At 40.2% G+C, this 21,255-nt stretch overlaps 1 protein-coding gene and 1 pseudogene across 1 annotated transcript in view; both read right to left on the reverse strand.

Annotated features, from left to right (window-relative positions):
• The window catches only part of Rorb (RAR related orphan receptor B), a 194,590-nt gene that overhangs the window by 141,249 nt on the left and 32,086 nt on the right, over positions 1-21,255 (reverse strand). The window lies entirely within an intron of this gene.
• LOC105743063 lies at positions 7,658-8,254 on the reverse strand (annotated as a pseudogene).

The following is a 21,255-nucleotide window of genomic DNA, read 5'->3' on the forward strand; positions in this document are numbered from 1 at the left end:
TCTCTCTCTCTCTCTCTCTCTCTCTCATAATTCAAATTGTGTTGGGAAGAGGCTGTGCTTCAGGTAGCTCTAAACTCCCTTCTAAGGTTAGCCATGGTTAATAGAGCTGGCTGTTCCTGCTCATTATTTATGCAGCTTCCAAACAACAAACTCTTGCAACTGTCCAAAAAGAAACGAAAGAGCCAAGCACTTGGGTGAAGTATACCTCTCGCTGATGTAGGATAGGAAGGCACAGACAAAAACAATGACGAATGGACCCGGCCCAGGCAGCTCAGGTTTCGGTCACAGGGAAAGGAAGGAAGCTCAGTTCAGGATGCAAATAGACAGGACCAAGAGCCAGGAAGCCTGGGTTCTAGATCTGGTTTTGAAGCTAGGTGGGGTCATCCTAAGGGGATCACTTTATTTCGCTGATTCTGAGTCTCACCTGTGCAATCAAGAACTTGGATACCAGTGGTCATCACAGTGAATGGTGCACTGAGTTCATTTCTAGGGCTTGTCAAAGCCTGCTTGCTGGGCTACACCTTTCCAGTGTGATTAAGCAGGTCTACAGGGTGGGGCCCAGGAATTTGGATTTCTAACAATTTCTCAGGTGATGCTGGTACTGCCGATGGAAGAATCACTAAGAACAATTGAACAACGTGATTTCCAAAGTCTCTATGCATCCGAAAGAGCTGCACACCATTGCTTGCGGGTCTTGCACAAGTCCGAAACACTGAGTATTGGTCATAAATGTCTTCTTGGGGTTTAGTGGAAATCCATTCAATTCCCATTTTATTTGAAATTATTTGCTTGATAGATCAAGCAGAAGGTGGTGATTGATACATTTCTACTTGAAAGTGAAATATGATCATTTTTTTTTAATAGAAGAAAGTTGTCAATCAATGAATGTGAAAATTAGATATGGGGGAAATTCATTTGTTAAGTTTATGGTGATGACACTCATAGTTTCTCTTTGAATTCATTTATTTCTGGTATCTAAAATCACATTTGTGCCACAAACCTCACATCCCCTGTTGATGAATGGTATACTTAGTGCTTGGGATACAAGTGTGGTCAGTCTAGTCAATATTAAATTATATGATGTAAATTCTGGTTCTTATTCTGTTTTTTTTAAAATGTATTTTGTACAGGGTCTACAGGGTCTTACTACACAGATTGGGCTTATCGTGATCCTCCTGTTTTCAGTCTTATTCTGTTTTTGACAAAATAAAACTTTAGAAAAAGAATTTCATTACTCTGGGTCTCTCAAAATTCTTATTTGTAAAACAAAGCAATCTTGCTCAGAATTAACAGCATTTGTGACTAAATTCTCAAAAATGCAAGTAAATGAAATGTTTGATTTCTGAGTCAGAAACAAAATATAAGTCAAGCTACATACTTTTCCTGGGAATGGCTCTAGATGAGAGAAAAAAAATAACAACTACAGCCCATCTGCTTGGGTCAGGATGGCCCAATGTTGGGCTTCCCACTACGCTGCAGACCCTACCCCTCCAACTGCTACTCTCAGCCTCAGGATGAAATCCAAGCTCTCCACCAAGGCTTCTTCACCTCTGTCTCAGGCGTCTTCCCAACCCAGCAACCCGACACCCACCACGCAAAGGAGGAGAGGTTTAATTGGGCGTATAGCTTCAGAAGTCTCAGCCCAAGGCTGCAGACTCAAGCACAGAAATGACCTGGTGGGAGGGAATACCAAGGACAGCTGCTCACTTCGTGAAGACCTGGCGGTGGAAAGAAGCAAGGCACCAGGAGGGGAGCCATGGTCCACCCTCTAGCTCACACCTCCAGGGACCTGAAACTGACCAGGCCCTGCTCCCAACAGCACCGCCAGGTATGGACTCCTGAGCGGATGAGTCCATTGATGAGAATAGCTACTCCAGGATCAAGTCACCATCCAAAAGCCCTGCCTCTGAATGCAAGATCCTCTTGGTTCACATCCTAGATCTGTACACAGTACACCTCCCAATCTGCCCAGGCAATCCTCCATGGCCTTCCAAAGACATGAACTTTCTGAACCTCTAACATTCCGCTCTTACTGATTCATCCCCACAAATATCACCCTTGTTGTTGAATGAACAAATGAAAAGAAATGATATAAATATGATATGGGAGAAGTGTTAGCTTTATATAGAAACATAAGCATACATTAAATTAGCTGACTATATTGTGCATGCTCCATAATAGACATTTTAAAAATGTTTTATTTATTAGCATATTAATAATTAATTCTTACAACAAATTTAAGATTCCTGCTATTATCATATTGAGGAAACTAAAACACGGAGAAGTTATTTGATTTGTTCAAGGTAAGATATTCAGCAAATATACAGCCAATGTCCAAACATAAGTGGCTTATTTTTAGAGTCTCTGCTGTTAATAATAACATTTTATAAACTATAATATAAAACTTTTAATCCCCCATTTATGCTGAGTAACTTCCCCACTTATGCTTGGTTACTTCCACGGATGAGATTCTTACTACTTCTGAATCTGTCTTTTTTTTAAACAGTGAAAACTCTGATAAGAAATTTTCTCTTATTCTCACTCCCAATTTCTGCAGGTGTGGCCTCTACCGCTTAGGCCCACTCTGCTCCTCAAGGCCCTGTTTCTACCCCAGTGCCCGCCCTCTGCCCTGTGGGAGCTCTTTTTCTCCTGTCACCTGACCACCTGTGTCCTTTCCTTGCCTTTTCTGTAGCAATACTTTAGCCCGACTGCGCTTCCCAGAACAAGTCCCTTCTAGAGGACAGCCCCTCCAGCTGGAGAACCAGCACTGAATACGCTAGCTGTCACATGTTCCACTCAAGGAAAGCACTTGATAATAAACTTTTAAAACAAAAAAGCTGGCTGTGGTGGCGCACACCTGTAATCCCAGCACTCAGAAGGCTGAGGTAGCAGGATGCTGTGAGTTTGGGATCAGCTCACTTTGGACTACAAAATGAGCTCAAGCCCAGCCTGAATTGCATAGTGAGACCTCGTCTCAAAAAGACAAGAACAGCAACAACAACAACAATATGGAAACCTAAAAATCAAACAAATGACAGCCATGATAATTTTTTCAGGTTAAAATTTTCATGTTGTAATCACTCCAAGGGATTTTTATCTATGCTATTAATACACCTAAGACTAAACCACACTCTTATAAATCTCTAATTATACTGTATAATTTTATATTTCTAAATTAATTTCTAATAATGTGAAAACAACCCATTTAATTTATCTTCTGGGTCAGCCTTACTGGAGCTTAGCATTATTGGACAGATCTAATACAAACCTCATACATTTTGCAGTTGATGCATTAAAAAAGCTAAGTATGTGGTTAGTTAATCTAATATGCCATTAATAATATATCATTTTAACATGCTAGCAGTATAAAATTATTACAGATATCTTACTTTTTGGTAGTTTTCAAAATTCATTTTATACCTAGAAACGTATTAGTTGGGAGTGGCTTCGCTGTACTTCCTCAACAGTCATTTGGTTGTTTATAACGACCAGTATACTGGGTTGGGCTAACTATTGCTCTCTTCCCAAGTAGCTACATAAGAGAAGAGAAAATAGCTTGAAGCGACTTCCTCTTCTGTCAAATGTACTGTGAAGTAGTAATTGAAAGGTAAAAGGAATGAAAGTTGGCACTAGCCAATTAGAAAGAAGTTGCAGAGAGCTGGAAATAAAAATGACTTCTCTTCCATCGGAAGCTAATAGGAACTTATTTTTCAAGCCTGACTAGGCTACGAGATCGCGTGTGGAGCTCTCAAAGCTTCCAGTTATCCAAGCCTCACCTTTGCTCTGCAAAATGAGTCTTTCTGGAAATGGAGAGTCAGGTGATCTTGAGCTGCCATCCAGGCTATGAGCCACGTACCATGACTCACCTAAGGATGAAAAGCTTGCTTTTCTGCAAAGAGTGCGTTTTGTTCTTTCCTGTCACCCAGCAGGTATTTGTAAGTGACTTTGCTTTAATCACATTTTAAAAGCAAAGGGTCATTCTTATTTGACTGAAAGAATGTTGGATATTAAAAACAAATTTTACTTTTAAAATATCGAATGAATCAATGGTGGGAAGATGCCAAACAAACATTTCACAATACTTCAGAAAATATTAGGAAGGAATTTTGGGATGTATTACAATTATATATTATAAATTGATTCAATTATATTTATGGTCATAAGAAAGAGAATTAGAAACAGCTCATCTTCCTAAAACTGGGAGACTGAGGCAAGCAGTCCTCACAATGAGAATATAAGGGGCGTGGCTTTCCTGGAAATCATGGAGCAGCATAGTCCAAAAGGTTTAAAATACTGATACCAGTTGCTTACGTGGTCTTAACTTAAACAAAGCCTTGGAAATTTAAAGAAAAGATAGGAATAACATAATATGTAAGATATGTAATAGACTTTATTCTAAAGAACACAGACAGACAATAATGATGCCATTAATAAATACGGTGTCCCTATTATGTGTATCATGGGGTCATAATGCAAATTTATGAGAAATAATCACAACCATAGAGAAAATTTTAAAATGTTTTAAATGAGGATTGGAAGTGCAGTTCAGAGATAGAGCACTTGCCTGGCATGACCCAGGGCTAGGGTTTTAGGCTCAGTGTTCTCAACATACTTATATTTATATTCTTTAAAAGAATATATATATATATATATTTAGAATACTACATTTGTTTATAGTATGATCTCAGATTCAAAAACTAGGAACACATCTTTGTACTTAGGTGTAAAACAGAAAGCAAGAAGAGAATTCCCCAATCTAGTCACAAAGGTAAATCCCTTTCTGTGCACTGTTTTCTTCCCAGGACTCCGAACTCCCACAGCGTCCTCTGACCGCCGTGCCGGTGCCTCCCCTGCCCCCCACCGCGCTCTCCCCTGAGCTGTGTCTGGACTCCCCAGGGACAGGGACAGGAGGGCCGGATGCAAATGGAGCTGTGCAAGGTGCTGTTTGTGCAGCTGTGGGCTGCCCAGATTACTCTGTAAATCCACTTACTCTGAAAAAAGTAAATTGCAAAATAAGAAACACTAAAAAGATTTAATCTGGATTTAAAAAAAAAAGAGTGAATTCCATGGGATAAAGAAAATCTTTTTTCTTTCTTTTTTTTTTTTTTTTAACCAGGAAGCTCAATTCCAGTATAGGGTTTGTCTCTGTGTTATGTTGGAATTATATTTTCTTATGCTTTTCAGCCAATAGAAACGGCTGCTGTGGAGAAGCTAGAGTTATGAAAATACTTCCTCGATTTGCAAGAAAACCTCCCAAACTAACTTGTTATCCTAACCATTTAACGCAAATAAGAGGAGGAGAGGATTGCAAGAATAACAAAGCGCCAACCGCTGATTCACCGACCTCAGCTACCGTCCTAACCTTTCTTCCCCTCCGCAGCCATCCCTCCTTGGCGGTGCCATTCCCCCCAGCTATTATAGAAACGGGGAGTCATTCTTGACCGATCTCTTATAACACACATTCACTAGATCCGCCATCCTGTGCGTCCTTTCTTTAAAAAGCCACCTTGGAAAGGCACCCTTAAGAAAATAATTAAGCCTCTCTGAGAGGTGGCCCCAGACAATCATTTCTCCTCCATTGGTGCGGCAGCCTGATGGCTGGTCTCCCTGCTTCTTCCCCGTGTACCTTCTTACAGCCTATTCTCAGCTGCCAGAGAGACCCTTTTAAAACTTAAAGTCAAATCATGTCGCCTTTTCTGCTCTGACCTCATGTGGATTCCCATTTTGCTCAAGATAAAGCTAAATTTCTTACAGAGATGTAGGGGATCTTATGTAATCAAGGACCATAGGTCTCTTCTTTTCCCTATTAATACTTTGTCCTCATCCCTTTGCTTACTGCTACGCTTTTAACGTACCAGGCGGTCTCTGACCCCAGGGCTTTGGTGCCTGCTGTTCCTTCTACCTGTGGTGCTGCGGAAAGAGCCCTGTCGCTCACTGCCGCACCGCCTCTGGCCTGGGCACAACAACACCATTTCAGCGTGGCCTCCTGACAACACTACAGAACACTGTGTTATGACTGATACATTGTTTCAACTTGAGAAGTTTGGAAGTTTAACTAAGTGACTCAGGAGGGCTCCAGGGTCCTCACTTTGTAAACATCCTACCTCTGGGCAAGAGGAAGGCAGGGAGATGGTGTGAGTGCTACTTCTGCCCTGGCTGCAGGTAGCCTGCTTACAATGCAAAGGGGAAAAAGAGGCTGGCTTCTTCGTTTTTGGCTCTTGCTGCTTTTACTGTCCTCCATCACCTTGAACGGTGGCCCCTCTGCCACGCCACCCTGCCTTGGAGCCAGCTGATTATGGACTGAACCTTCCATGCACTGTGAGCTAAATAAACCTTTTCTCCCTTAATTTTGAGGGTCTGGTATTTTGTCCTGCAAGAGAAGAAAGTAGCCAAGACAAATTGCAAGTCCTTTCTTAGCATTTCCTAAATCTATTGTGTCAAATTATCTCCAATCTTGATTCTCGAAATCCAAGCCTGTCTCCTTCCAGAGGAATAGAGCATCTTGTATGCTTTGTTACCTGACAGGATTTTGATCACTGAAGCTGACATCACCAACACCCTTCCTCTGCACCTCCAAACTGACATGCACCCCACCTACCCTTCCTTCTCCCCCCCGCCAGGAAGCACACTTCCTCCTTATGGAAAACTGGGTTCTTCACTCTCAGTTCGCAACCTGGCTCTGCTCTTGGGGCCGTACCTTTCCAGTGTTGTCCTCTTCTCCACCAACCTGTGCACATGAGGAAGAATCTCTTTGTAACAAAATAAAAATCAAACCACCCGACAAGCTTTAGCCCCCCAAAACACGACCCTTTGTGTTGTATTTTTATCATCATTAAGTTCACACACAGGAGACTTAGGCCCCCCAGTCCAAGCACATCGCAGCTCCATGCCGGTGCGCTTAGTCATTGCATAAAACATCACCACCATCCAAGCTGAAGGTGATTCCAACACCCAGCAGCTGCGAGAGCTGCTCCAAGCTGTGGCTACAGCCCCAGCAGTCTGCCTGCTACCAATTTCTTAAAATATCCCCCCTAAGCCAGTCAATGATTAAACATCTAATCATTCAAGCCGGTGGCGTTTCCTTCGCTTTCTTCCTTCTGATACTTCCATCAGTTTATGATGTTCCAAGACAACTTTTCCTTTGCTTCTCTGATGGTGTACTATATGAGTTCTGCTCTTTTTTACTGCATTTTTTTTTTTTTTTTTTTTTTGAGATCTCTGCCCCTTTCTGCCTCCTGACCGTAGGCAAGCCCTCAGGATTCTCACTCCTCATGTCTTTTCTTACCTCTTTCCTTACAAATATCTGCTGCTTAAAGTTTCAACAATGAGCTTTCTAAAGTTAATTTCCCAAACAGGCATATCTCCCCCTTCGCAACGTAACCTCAGATTTCTATCACTTGTCCACTGGAACCTCTGAACTGCATACTCTATCTAAAACCGACCACATTACTGTCCCCTATCACCATAGTTTGAAATCATAAGTCGTCTTTATTTTTATTTTATTTTATTTTTTTTTTAAGCATCAAAAAGAGAATTTATTTAACCATTCTCCCTGATAATACAGCAAGTGGGTGAATAATTCATGCTACAGCATGCTGAATGAACTGAAACCAAAAAGTTGGTTGGAAGGAGGCAGAGGAACTTTGTCTTATAAGAATCAGAATCGAGGGGCTCCATAATCATCTGGCATCTGTTCAATGTTGTATCTGTGATTAGAAATGTACATGATAGGAACTCCAGGGATCTTCCGGATCCTCCGTTTAAGGTCTCGGTCAACTGTGGCCACAATGTAACACTTGTGCTGAGTTACTCTCTGCACCAAGCAGTCGTCTGCGTAGGTCCCTTTATGTGCGCAAGGTAAGCGTTCAAACCGTGGATCCTTGGCGATCCTTAGGGCCACTCGATACTTCTGTCCCAATTTTTCAATTTCTGCCATTACACAATCAGTTATACAAGGGATACACTTGGCATACAGACAGTCCATCATTGATTGTACCAAGTCCAATTTGGCTTTGATGGAAAAGTTGATGAAGTTGGTATCAACCAGGATATGATAAGGTGGGCCCAGCTGTGTATTATACTGGAAGAATAAGCAGGAAGGATGCTGGGGGACTTCTCTTTCCTTTAGAGCACTAGGATCTTTCTTTTCTTTCTTTTTAGGTTTTAATCTATCCTTTTCTTTGAGTCTCTCATCTCTGAGACTAAGCATTCGCTTTATGGTCGCATACTTTCTTGTTTTCTTTTGTTTCCCCATGTCCACGCCGCGGTCCGCTTCTTCCCATAAGTCGTCTTTAGATTGTTCTATCTAGTTCATCTGTAAGATTATAGGTCAAAGCCTGCATTCTTTCCTTTGGTTGTATCTTTATATCTTTTTCTACAAGTATGAAAATTGTCATTACTGTGATTCTTTTGGACTAATTAGCAACCTATTAATGTTCTTCTATTGTCAAGTCCTCTTCTATCATTTGTATATTATTGCATTTTGTTAGATAGATTTTTGAACCCAAATATTGACTATGGCTCTGCCTTGGTATAAAAGTTGTACCAATGATCTGTTATTGGCCATGGTGATGACAACAGGTATATGTTCTATTACAGTTTGCTTTTAAATACACAGCCACAGGCCCATGTATTGCAGGCTTGATGACCAGCCTGGGGCAGGCACCACTGTGTGAGGACGGGCCTAGAAGGGGTTTCGAATATTGGGGCATGGTCTTGAACAGGACACAGGCACCCTACCCCTTCTCTCTCTTTTGCTTCCTGGCTGGCATGAGGTGAACAGCTCTCTCCAACCTGTGCTTGTACCATGAGGTTCTGCCTTGTCACAGACCCAAGATCAACTGGGCAAGCTGATGATGAATGGAAACCAGGAACCTAAATAAACTTTTCCTCCTTATAAGTTCATTTGTCTCAGATATTGGAAAATTAACACATGTTTCTTGCAAAAAAATTTACGAATAAAAATAAGGTGATCAAACTCTAATTTTTACATAGCAGCTTAGTATTCTAATGTACAAGTCTGCAAAGAATGTACATGAAGCATGTCAGTGTAATTGTTGTGGGAACACTTTTCACTCCTCAACAAATGCCTCTGTCTAATCAGACAATTTACTTTGCAACCTCTCTCCAGTTTTTTAAGTGATCTTTGCCTTTGCTTATTTCTGTTCTAGAGACATTCAGGTTCTCTTACTTTCAGATACTCTTCTTAGATATTATTATACCACACACCTCAGCTGGAGAATTAGATCCACCCACTCACTGAATCAGAGATGGTTTGGCTCTGACAATGCTAGATATATTTACTACTGATGTAGACTCATAGACTTGGAGTATCTCAAAAAGTCAACTGAGAGAGAGAAACAGAGAGAGAGAGAGAGAGAGAGAGAGAGAGAGAGAGAGAGAGTAAAATAGAAAAATTTGATGACAAGCTAATTAATTTAAATAGAAGCAGTATTACACCAGAAATGTTTGGAATTAAAATGATATTTCCAGGCCTACAAGATAGCTAAAGTACCTGCTTAGGCTAGCCCAGGCAAGCACAGGGGTCATAGTTCAGTCTCCAGCGTCACATGCCCTGCCAGCCCTGTCCCCAGGGTGGGCTGAGCTATCCACAGGGGAAAAAAAAAAGAAAAAGAAAGAAAGAAAAGAAGGAAATAACCTTTCAGGTCATAACACTATAATCAGGTCATCTTTTTTGAAATACAAAATTGGAAGAGACTTAGTGAATAAATCTAGAAGCCATCTAATACTAGCTAGACAACACACTGACAAAAGCACCGCCTGCTCACAAAAAGTGTGCTGCACCAAAGCCTTGGGACGATGGAAGTAAGGACCAAGTTTACATTTACCTTGCCTATTAAATTTCTAGGAAAATGTCAATACATTCTGTTTCCATTACTTTCTCGTCACTTCCAACATCCACAGTTTAAAGGAGGTAGAGTTTATTTTGGCTCACGGTTTATAGGTTTGTAGCAGTTTCAGTCCAGAACGCCTCCAAGGTGGGGCAGCATGGCAGAGGGGTATAGCTGAGGAGAAAGAGCTCAAGGCAGGGCAGGGAAGAGGCAGAGAGATCAGGAGAGGTGGAGCATGGAGAAGATAAACCCTGGAAGGCAACGCCCTCATGACCCACCTCTTCTGGACCAGATACCATCGCCTAACAGCAAGTACATACAAGCTGCCATCAACCAATCAACTTCTAAAAGCCCCGCCTACGGGTGCCTGAGTCATTTGGGGTCGTTTCACTACAAACCATAACGCATTCCAGTGTCTCAGTGCTGAGGCATCCTGTACTGCAGATCTCAATATCTTAATCCCAATTTTTAAGATATGGTGAATGCGCCTCAAAGGAGCTGAGCTTCCGATTGTACCCAGCTGCTTAATGGGCGCGCTGAATGCAAGTTCTAAGGATGTTCCAAGCCCTGTCTTCATCCTTGGGCCGTATTGGGGACCTGGCCATCTCATCAGTGATCCTTCTGCAGGTGGGGTTTCAGTCGAACGGTTCCTCGATCTGGCTGCGTGAGGGAAACCCTCCCTTTAGCTGTCCTGTACACACGGGAGAGAGAGGAATCTGTGTACCTGTTTTTGTTAGATGGAAAACACTGGTCACAACAGGACTCCCTCTATGAGGACTTCAGGGAGCTCCTGCAGTGCACCACAGTCCAGGGAGGCAGGAGCATGAGCAGGAAAAATCAGCACAAAGGCACGTGGGAGAAGACCTAGGCTCGGCCAGTGAGTGGCCCATAGCACAGAATCAGGCCCTGGGATCAGGACCGCCTCCCTCTTGTGCACTGACTCATTTATGTAGACCCACTGGGTGCAAAGCACAGAGGCAGGAAGTCATCACCAGCTCCCTGTTTGAATGATTTTCCGTACTTAGTTGCGCGCATAGGCATTCTGGGCTCACAGGAAACTAAACAACGGTTTTTTTGAGCGTGTAGGAGTGAAAAGAGAGCTAGCTGTGCTGGTGTGCATGCTTTCGGGCTGTGCCACGTGACACCGAGCGATCGACATCAATAGTTGTGTCCTCACAGCAGAAGGAGAATGGCAGAGAATGGAGCCAACAGAGGTCCCCGGGCAAGCAGCAATATTGGGAGGAGGCGGGGCAGAGGCTGAGGAGTGAAGATACAATCAGAAAGTGAAAAGATACTGTGTGTGTCCACAGCGCACTGGTCGCCAGCACCATAGTCCTTGGTGCCATATCCCCAGAGAGTCTCTCCAATGTCAAGCCCAGGTCAGGGTCCTGGAAACGGAAGCTCTAACAGCCTGATTCTGGTTTCAAGGGTTTCTGCTTAACCAAAGCCCAATCATTTCCTGACTTAGATTGCAGATGAAAGCAGGCTTCGCATTGATGGATGTAGCTGACATGTTTCCCATCATTCCTCTCATAGTCTTGTGAAGTTAAATCTCCTTTGCTGTACTACAAAGGAAAACACCCTCTCCTAAGGAGCACTGAGACAGGGTGGTGTCAGCCTCGGTGTGCACAGAAGTGATCAGGCAGATGCCACTCGCAGACTCAGTCTGTTTTCCTTCTAACGCTTGTACATTATTTCAACTCCTTTTCTTTTTCCTCTTGCAGGCTGAAGTTTCTATTTGAAAGGCAAAATTCCTTAGATTTTGGGTTTACCTGGAGTGTCCCTTTGAAAAGAGCCTCTTGACTTCATGGATCTAATGTCCCTATATTGAGGGCGGGCACATATTTTAAAAAATAGCTCAATAAATCTTTGAGGGAGATAATAAAGGATGAACAAAGAGGGCTCTTTGACATTAGAAGAGCCCATGGGCTTCTGTTGTTTCTTCAGGTTTGAATGGGAAGGCCAAGCTGTGGGTGGAGGGGCACCTCTTCTGTGGAGTCCCTTCTGCGCTGTTGTTGCTGGCATCTGCAACTGGCAGGCATGGTGTAAATCTGGGGTACCTATCCTCAATTTTGTAGTTATGACTTCTCAAGAAAGTGTTTCTCCTTTCTTGTCCAGGTAGTGGCATAACTGACTCCCCAGTTTTATGTGGGAGTCTCTCTTAGAGTCCCCAGTCAGGAGAGGTCCACAGATCTCTAGGGTCCCCTGCACAGCCTCGCCCCACCCCATTCTCCCCCAGCATAGGGGAAGCTCAGCAGGGTTTGCTGACAGCACCAGGACAGGGCAGTTTAAATGTCCCCTTCATTCTTCCTGTTAGGGAGGAGGAATGATAAGTGCCTCCTTTATCTTTAATAAGTTCATTAAAGTCAAAGCTTCTTTTCCTAAACCATACTTCACAATTAATCACTGAAAATCTCTCAAAACTTAAACATGCAGCAAAACTGTAAGTAGCCCATTTCCCAGCACTGCCTCATCTCTAAAACTTCAGAAACTAGCTTAGGAAATAATTCATTACAGGTTAAATAGACCTCGTTTCAGAAAGTGAAGGCAGGTTGGGTAAAAGACCTTTGTGTATTGCAGGAGGATTGACCTTTTTGCCGTGGACATTAAACCTGGGTTTCAATCACTAGAACTTTTTTTCTTTCTTTCTTTTTTTTTTTTGCAGAACCAGGGATTGAACTCAGGCCCTTGAGCTTACCAGGCAAGCACTTATTCTACTGAGCTATCTCCCCGGCCCTCTTTTTTTTGTCTTTTTGAGGCAAGCTGCATAGCAGTTGAGGCTGGCCTTGAGCTCACTTTGCCACCCAACCTGTTGAACTCGCAATGACACTCCTGTTTCAGTCTCCCAAATGCTGAGATTATAGGCATGTGCTACAATGCCCAGCTTCACTAGAACTTTTTATCCTTTGAAACTGCCTTTAAAATTTAATACTATGATCTATTCCACTTTTTAATCCTACTTTTTATTATTTCCTTTCTGCTCCTCTCCCCTCTTCCTTCCCTGACTTTTCCTTTGCTTTTTCTCTCTCCCTTTTTTCTCCCTCCCTTCCTCCCTTCCTTCCTCTTTCTTTTTCTTCTTTCTTTCTTTCTTTCTTTCTTTCTTTCTTTCTTTCTTTCTTTCTTTCTTTCTTTCTTCCTTTCTTCAAAAATCTTCATTGACTCAGTAATATGTATTTAAATAGTTAAACAATGTTTTCTCGAGTGCTTTCATAGATTTCTGTACAGTGCAACATGGTACAACCACTGCTGTGAGAAGTTTGAGAGCATTTATAAAGTAAACAATGTATTTACCCTTTGAATTGGTAATTTCTTTTCTGGAAATCTATCTTACAAATGTTCCTGTTCACCTATGAAACAATATATTTATGAATTTTTGCACTGAAGCATTATCCCAAAAGCTCTTCTATAGAGTAGTAGCTATGTTAAGTATGGTATGTTTATTCTGTGGAATACTATGAAAGATGTAAAAAAGAATGAGGGAGATTTCTGTACTACTAATAAAAGATGTTTAAAATATGTAAGTGAAAAAGCCATGTTACAAAATAGAGATTACTGCATTCTACCTTTTGCATGATAAAAGTAGAAATTACCAATATATTTTCTTATTTTCTATAGGTATGTCTAATTTTTAACAAACATATGCTTGCATATTTCAGCTAAGCTACTCTTTTGTGTATTTTTTGTAAATATGAACTCATTGATACCTTTGATGTTGATGCTATTACCTTATTTTGCAGATGAAGAAATTGCAGCCCAGTGAGGGCTGCCCTTCATGCAGCTGGGAAGTAGAAGGAAGCACAAGAAAAGTAATAAGAATTGTCCAGTAGAGAAGGCAGGTGGGCTCACAGGGCAAAGTCATAACAGGATTTTTTAAAAAGCATCTAGTGGGTATAGCTTTTCCAGTGAAATATAAGTCATTTCTCCTATTGCTGGAAGAGTAAAGAACAATGATTGTAAATTCTGTGTGTTCCAGCCTTTCTGTTCTGCCACTCTGGCCCTCCCCAGCAAAAGGAGACCAAACCAATCAAATAAGCAACAACAACAACAACAACAACAACAATTCACTTTGTATTCAAACAAAATAATCTTTCCCATTTTAAATCTGAGTCTAGGTAATAACTTAGTGCTGGATCAAGAAGCAAAATCACTTCATTTTTCTTCAGAAACATTTTTTTGAAGGGTTGAAGAGGGTAGATGATTGGGGAGTTTATGTGTAAAACATAAAGACTTCTGAAATGGTGTTTGAAAGTTGTATTTTGTATCTACCTGAATGTGTAATGTGAAATTCTCAGTACAAGGTGGGCCCAACTCACAGGGTCCTGGCCTTCCCGCTGCCCTTCATTCCCTTACCCTGCTTTACTTTTTTTATGGCTTTTATCAATAACTGCCATTTGTGTCATGTTGATTTGATCACGGCTGTCTCCCCTGCTGAACTAATGAACAGCACTCGCTAGGAGGGCAAGAACCTTGTCTGGCTTCTTAATGCGGTAGCCCAGTACATAGAGCAGCTCTTTGGCATGGCCCACTTTCAGTAAATACTTACAGAAGTTATTAATAGAAAGTCCCACTTCACATTTGGAGTGAGCAGGGTTTTTTATTATCATTGTCTATTTCTTTAATTTTTGTTCTCATTTGAATATCAATCAATATTGGACTATTGCATGCTTGTTTTCAATCTTCAGTATTTTAGAATTATCTACCTATAAATATTGTATTTTTAGAGGTTCTTGTAATAAGAAACCAGCAGCATCTAAGTGAAATCCAATATAAAGTGCATGTATGCATTTACAAATAAAGGTGTGTTGTTATCTCTGATGCTGACTTGAAATGTTTTCTGTGGTTCTTAATTGATTGCTGGCCTCTCTGAGGGGTCACTCCATGTAAGAGGTGTATTCATGAATGCCATTCTGCAGGATTTGTTTTCAGATTTAGCTTGGTCTTTCTAACCTTGTAGCAAATCAACTTTATTTCAGCATTTGTTTTTGTATTTCTATATAATCATGAGTGGGGCAGAGAGTGTAGGTCAGAATTTTGTTTTTGTGTTTAATTGCAGTAGACTCCATTAGCAAAGACATTTCAGGGATTAAAAACAACGGCAGTCACCATTATCTGCTTTGAGGTGGACATTATTTACGATGCCTGTTTTATCCGCTGCAGAACTGGGGATAGGAAAGGTGGAATAAATTGTCCAAGGTCACTCAGCCAGACAAGCCTGGATCCAAACCCATTCTATCAGACTCCAAGGACCTTGCTATTCATTATGACTAGATTACTTCCTTCTTACTATTGAACTCTATTTTAATCCTATTTGTTTAATTTTTGCATGTTTGTCTCTTGCTACAAGGTACTCAAAATTATTTCATGCAGCACAAGAGGCGTAATGAACACATATGAATATAAGTACATGTCTCCTAGAGTTCTACGATTTGGCTTGTATAGTAATTAATAATTATTAGTAAGTTAGCAGTTATTAATTGAAATACACATTGAAGTGCTGAAATAAAACACTGTTATAAAGAGTGCCAAATAGATAATCTCATAAAAATGTTTTCTCTGATTTTTTAAATTCTACAGTTTTGTTTTTAATCATTGATTTTTTAAATCAAGAAGAAGGTGAACAATACCAAACAAACAGATTTCTCTAGGGAATCAAACTCAGGATCTCACATTTGCCAAGCAGGTCCTGTGCCACTGTGCGGAATCCTCAGCCCCTCTAGTGACATTGTTTCTCTCACTACTTAAAAATCATCCAAGAATGCTTCTTGAGAACAAGAATATTGTGTATCTTATGGTTAACAAAATTCTTTTTATTATTTTTATGTCTGTGCTTCTAAAACTCATCAAATGACATTTACAAGTTCAAAGAACTTGCAACTAGTCAGCAATGAAGCTCTTTGAAAATGTTTCATTTTGAACTAATGAATAAAATGCTTGCTTTTGAAGCAGAATGAATAAAGCTAAATGTCATTCTTAGTTTTTAAGAAAACAAACACCTGCTTGAAGATTTTTTAAAATATTTAAATAGAGTTAAGGGCTTCATGAGGAGAAAACAAATTAGCCTTTTTTAAGTTTCAGGAGATGTTTATGGGGTTTCTTTTCTTTCTTTCTTTCTTTTTTTCTTTTCTTCTTCCTCTCCGAGTAAGCAAGAGTAGGAGAGAAATAAAACATTTAAGAACTAGAAAGCCCAGTGCAGAAAATGTCTTCCTCTGCTTTTAGATGCTTAATACATTAATGATTCATTCATTTCTGTTAACTACATAAGTAAGGGGATGTATAGTCTTTATTCTCCAAGTCCCAAGGAGAAAAGTTCTTGTGTCAGGGAGCTGGAGGAAGACGTGGTAAAGAAGGGCACATCCTGATAGCCTGGGAAGCAACATTAGACTAGGAGAATAGAGACCTTCATTCTAATTACAGCTCAGCTTTTAAGTGGTCCTGTAAGTTGGAGTAAGTCACCTAACCAGGTGGTGCCCAGATTTTTACCTGGAAAAGGGGTCTTACACCTGCTTGTGTCTATTACCGCATGGAGGTTGGAAATCAACTTAAATGAATGCAAAAGATAAATGTTCAAGGTCAATATGATTTTTCCTTATGTGGACCAGGAGAATGATTAAGACATTTTGGGAAAGTTTAAAATTCTTTTTTTTTTATTTTTAGGAGTTAAAAGCTTTATGAACAGCAAGTATGAACTGCTGTCCTTATTGCTCTGTCGCCAGTGACCTTGGGTGAGTCAGCTGATGTTTCTTCTTTGTAGTTTTTATATCCTTAGACATTTCTTTCTTTTCAATGCCACAGGGACAACTTAATAAATGACTCCAGCTACATGGTCCATTTTTGGAAGCTTAAAGTTACCGACTTGGTGTTACTACTGCAGGATACTTGCATGAGCAATTGGTCTATAATAATATCACCAACTGAGTTTGCTCCAGAAGGTGGGATGTTGAGTTGTTTACAGTCATAATTAACCAAATATTTGAACAAATGGTAATTTAATGTCTTAAGAAAAGGTGAAGGATTTCTATTCACTTATTTCCAAGAACTTAGATGAACTCAAATAACTTGTGTATTAAAACGGAGAGGGTTTACACCTGTCACTATTATTCTATACAAAAACATCAGAGTTGGTACAGCTTCCCTGGTCTCCTCTTTCGCTTCTGGTTTCTCTTCTTCACGATTAAATTCTTTTTTTTTTTCTTTTGGTACAGAGAATCGAACTTAGGACCTTGTGCTTGCCAGTCAGGTACTTGTGCAGATGAGCTATATCCCCGTCCCATGATTAAATTCCTACTGAATTGCGATGAAATATTTTAGCTTTTCAGCATAGAAAGTCTAGCAGCTGTCTCCTCCCTTTCTTAATTCTAAAAGCGTGTTATTTTAATTTAAAACCAGAAAAATCATCAACTAAATAAGGCCTTGTCTTTGCTTAGTGAAAGTAATTTAGTGGATAAATTTGATACTTCATGTAAGCAGAAATGTTTTTTCCATTCTATGAGATTTTCTAATAAATTTACCTTCTACAATTGATTTTGTTGTTACCATTTAGAAGCATCTGTTGAGACACATATCTACAATTGTCTCAGTTCTTGTATTTTAGAGATAATAAGCAAGTCTTGTATCATTTTTTATCTATGGGTAATTCCTAGATTTAACTTCTTATAAATGAGTAATGATAAAACACATCTAATTTATAATACTAATAAATATAAATTCCAACGTACACACATTATTACTAGATTTCTTTTATTAGCAAGTTTCTACCTTCTGAATTTCCATAGCCCATGGAAATAATTTCCACTCCGTACATTGAAATATTCTGAAGCAGGCAGACCTCTAATTTTGTTAAAATGCTTAATATAGGATGACAAAGGAAGTTTTAAAAAAACCCTTGAAAATATCACAGACATATCCCAAAGTTCTTCAACTGAGAGATGAAAGTGTGAGGGTTTATCTTGCACTAGAGTAAACAGAATCATCCTGAGAGGGAATTTTACTAGAAACATGAAGAAGAAGACTGGACACTTCCTGCCAAGAGTTTTCTACACTGTTAGCCTAGGCATATCCCTGTCCTCTCAAAGACATGTCACGTTCTCTTGTCAGCTGGGCACACCTCACCTGAGCCATTTGGAATGATTCAGAAGTGTGTGGGAAAAGATTTGGATACCTGGGCAACGCGAATCTCTCCTCTGCACCTTTGCTATCTCATCTTCTTTCTCTACCTATTTTGGTGAAGCGAATAGAACAATATGTTTCCTTCTGTAAGATAAAGAACACACACAGACACACAGACACACACACACAGACACACACACACACACACACCCCACCTGTGTTGCTCTGGGACAGGCTGCAGTTTTCATGTAAAATACCTGGATGTTCCACCTTGTTCTCCAGGACTCTAAATTGCCAATCTTGTGATGTGCTGTCACAACTTATGCGTGACTGACGGGTTACAGAGCCCGCCGATCTATATGGAGAGGTGAGAATTTGTCACTGTGCATAAGCAGAAAGATCATTCAGATACAGTGATAGATCTGTTCTTTTCCTGGATTCGTCTGCTGCTATATTAGGGTAGCTCGGCAGCTGCCAAATCCAATTGTGAACCCAGTTTTGTGATTAAGAATACAGAAAAAGAAACAATAATGTCCTGACATAGCCACTTCAGGGTACAGTAGCTACAGAGGAAAAATATTATGGCGATCATTACAGCAAAATATTCCCTGACACTTACCCTACTGTACAGGCTACAGCAGCTCTTTCAGCATCTTTTCTTAGGCATCACAGAAATAATTTCTATATTATGTTTTTGGGGTATGAGTTAGCATATGGGGTGTAAATGGGTGGACAAATTCACACAGAACTCAATCTGACTTTCTCCAGGCTTGCTAATTAGAATTAGCATCTGTAATTAAAAATGAACCCGTCACTCTCATGCCAAGGGCACAATATGGTCCAATGACCCTTAAACAAGCTGCAATGGGGTTCTATGAAAATGTTACAGATTCTGCAAAACTCGTTAATGATGCTAAAGACAATGTCCTCATTAGAGTGGAGGGTATAAAATGCTCACAGTGGCTTATCTGCTTTTGTGTTCATTCACTCAGCTGTGTTCATTACTATTCATGTGGATTAAAGAGGGAAAAAAGAAATAAGATGAAAAGAAATAATATCAAGTCGTTATCAATCATATTTAACTAGTGTCCTTTAATAAGCAACCTCCATTCAGGATTCCATGTGGAAAAAACAAAACCTTGGTTCTCGGAATTCTCTCATTTCCATCCAGGAGTGTTAAATGGTATTTTGTTTATTCTCTATCCCAGTATGAACCTGGCCATTTTAATCATAGGGAAGAAACTGCAAACATAGTCAAGGATACTTATTAAATAGAACTTCACCGAAAGTCACTTTTGAATACAAGGTGTTGCGGAGCACCCAGGGAGAGGTGAATATTTTGGCCAGTAGCACAGGTCTCTGGGTATCGCAGCGGTCAGCCGCTGCTTAAGGGGGGTTATTTTCCCCTAAATACCTGAATACATAAAGGAGTCAGTGGTGCAATGTCTTCTCTCAATGAGTCCTTAACAACCCCAGTGGGCAATTCTTTTTTTTTTTTTAAAGAACATTGCCAACTTTTGACTATTCAGTAAGAGAACAAAATCAGTATTCTTAAGTCTTACAGATTAAAAAAAAATCCCTAGGTTCTTCCTAATGAATCGTAACTGGTGTAGCTCGTGGACATGTATACAGAGCTAAACTTTTAAGGACTGGTGCCACTGTCTCTCTGCACTGAGGTTGAGCCTAGCAATCGACCTCAATAAATTAAATAAGCTTGATAGGCCCATCCATATTCATTAATTCTTAAAAATGTAAGAGAGTAAACTTTTTTTTAAAGCAGCAAAATAAGAGGCTCTAGAGTTTGTTTATTAACCCTCGGAGGGCTGTTCTGTGATTGAAACTTCCCCGAGGGGCCTCTGCTCCAGTGTTGCCAGCGTCAGCACTCTTCCAGGTTGGGATGTCGCTGTCACTGCCACTGTGAGTAATTTTTTAGGACATTTTATGGAACATTTCAAAAAAAAAAAAAAAAACCGCAGATCTCATCATGTTCCAAGAGCGGGACCAACTGAGTGCAGACTCTTGTAGGACTATAAAGACGGCCTTTACATTTTTGCATAAATATGAGGAAAGCCAGAAGAAGAACATTCTGACACCAGCTGGATCCTATCAGCCAAGGCATCTATCATGTTTCCTCATGGGGAAGTGACACATATGAGACACTTCTATAAAGTGAGTTAGAAAGTCCTCTAACAATGTTTGTATGGAGCACAGGTAGCAAACTCAAACGCCTCCGGAGGCTAGGCAGGAGGGAAAGCAAGTAAACTGAATCCAGCAGGCAACAGGACATAGAGTATGAAGGTCCCTGAGAGCTGGGACTCGGCTGTCATTTCTGCCTTGGCTCAGGGGCCAAGAGTTTTGGATTTTTAGAAAAATAAACTGGAAATCGATATTTTCACAATATAAAAATTTAAGCAACTTATTCAAAATAAATCCAACAGAAACTAAGGTTAAATAAGGTTCATCACAGCAGCTACATGTTTACCTTTAGCCTATGTTATTGCACCATGCATACTTACCAAGAGTGGTCTGAACCTCAAGCTCAGACGTTGTCATTCTGAGGCTACACTGACTATAAAGGATATGGTGAAGCTAAGGAGTTTACTCCTGAAGAGCACAATAAATAGCTGAGCCAAGTAAAGAAAGTAGCTCTCCACCAGTGTCACAAAACTATAACATAGTGTAGCGTGCTCTATGGTACATTATTGTATAGTATTGAGATTTCTTTTTAAGAGTAAAACCTTTTGAGAAAGAATAACCAGGGTGTATGAATGGGACTGGAAAGAAAGAAACTAAGGTTAGATTGATGCTTTGAGGCTGTATATCAGACCTAATCACTGAGAAAAGGCAGCCTAGGATGGACAGTCTATTAGATCAAATTATTTTATATACACCTCTCTAGATAATGTAACTGTTACAGAGTAGAATGGCATTCACATTTGGTCATTTCTGTTATGTACAGAATAACATAGGAAAGAACTATAGAAATATTATCTCAATTTTGGTTCTTAGAAACTAATACTAACTTTAAAGGCCATGGATAGCTAATTAAACATAAATAAACCTTACACAAGGTTTTCTGATTGTAAACAGCTCCAGAGAGTTATGTGTTCTTTTATTTGTACTCATCTGACAAAGTGACAACTTAGATGAAAAGAAACACCGAAGATTTTTATAGGTTTCAAACATCACATAGCATGAGTTCTCGTGAAAATTTTTCAAGATGTGACTTTAAATGGTAATAATTTTGACACTGTGAATTTCAAGACTGAGAATTCATCATCCTTCCATAAGCTGCATT

This window comes from Octodon degus, unplaced genomic scaffold (assembly GCF_000260255.1).
Source record: "Octodon degus isolate 3935 unplaced genomic scaffold, OctDeg1.0 scaffold00095, whole genome shotgun sequence".
In the NCBI taxonomy this organism is placed as follows: Eukaryota; Metazoa; Chordata; class Mammalia; order Rodentia; family Octodontidae; genus Octodon; species Octodon degus.